The sequence below is a fragment of the Lupinus angustifolius genome, chromosome LG08, assembly GCF_001865875.1.
Source record: "Lupinus angustifolius cultivar Tanjil chromosome LG08, LupAngTanjil_v1.0, whole genome shotgun sequence".
NCBI lineage: Eukaryota > Viridiplantae > Streptophyta > Magnoliopsida > Fabales > Fabaceae > Lupinus > Lupinus angustifolius.
In genome coordinates this window covers 13,446,281-13,447,544 of record NC_032016.1, presented here as the reverse complement: position 1 = coordinate 13,447,544, position 1,264 = coordinate 13,446,281, and positions in this window count along the sequence as shown.

Here is a 1,264-nt window from a genome sequence, read left to right as displayed (position 1 = left end):
TCTCGCACACATGCATACACTAAACATGATATCAGGTCGACTTGCAGTTAAGTAAAGTAATGACCCAATTATACCACGATACTTTGTTACCTCTATTGCTTATCCTTTTTCGTCCTTGTCTAGGTAGCAAGCAGATGGCATAATAGGATCAAAGTTATCCTTAACCCATGAGCAATCTCCTATTCCATAACCCGAAGATGATAATCCAACGACATTCATAAACAGTTCATCACTAATCTCAAACAGTTTACCAGAAATCATAGACCAATATTTACCATCCTTATATCTGAAATTTGCATAAAATTCCCTAACTAGAGCAGGGTAAACTTCTCCCTTTAATTCCAGAAATTTAACGGCTCCCTGAGCCTCCATATCATGCGGAAAACTGAAATTTTGTCCCACCATCCAGGTTAAGTCGACATACCTTACATAAGTGGCTTTGCGTACTTGGAACTTTGCCAAACGGGTCTCTTGCAAGATAAGCGAGTAGAATGGGTCACCACGGTCCCGAGTGGATGATGAGCCAGCTTCCAGTCTTCGTCCACGGTTGGCAGGAGTTTTGAACCTTTCTGCGCGACCTTTCTCCATTTTAGTTGTAGAACTCGAATTGATGTTGGACTGAGCAGAGAAGGATTGGGCAAACCTAACCTAGGGTTTAATTTGGGGAAAAATTGGGAATGTGATGGAATGAGGATGTTAATGTGAGATTTCTAGATGGTTTGAGAGGGTTAGGGTGAGGTTTATCTACCTTAGTGCACTAGGGCCAGTTGAGTTACAATTTCAGAGACTCAAAAGTGAAAAGAGGTGGAGAAAATGCCGAAAAAAAGCGTGAAATCGAGGTGTTGTCTGCACTTAATCAGTTGTTTTTAATCGATTAACGGGCATAGTTAATCGATAAAAATCATGTAAAAATTGATTTTTCAGAATATGATGTCGAGGTAATCGATTAACACTAAGTGTTTAATCGATTAAACACTATAAAAAAGGTTTTTAGCTAGAAGAATGGTTTCAACTCTTTAGGGCTTATGCATGCATTTTAACGGATTAATCGACACATTTTTAATCACGAAAAGAAGTTATCATGAGATATAATTTTGCACTACAACAGATATCATTTAGAACAAGAGACAAATAAACATATAGAGGCAAGACATAAAGCAAACATCTAAACAGTTTTAATCAAGATATTGTTCATCAAGAATTCCAAGTTCTCTCCTTAGAACATAGAAAGTATCCCGTGCAAGGGGCTTGGTGAAAATATCTG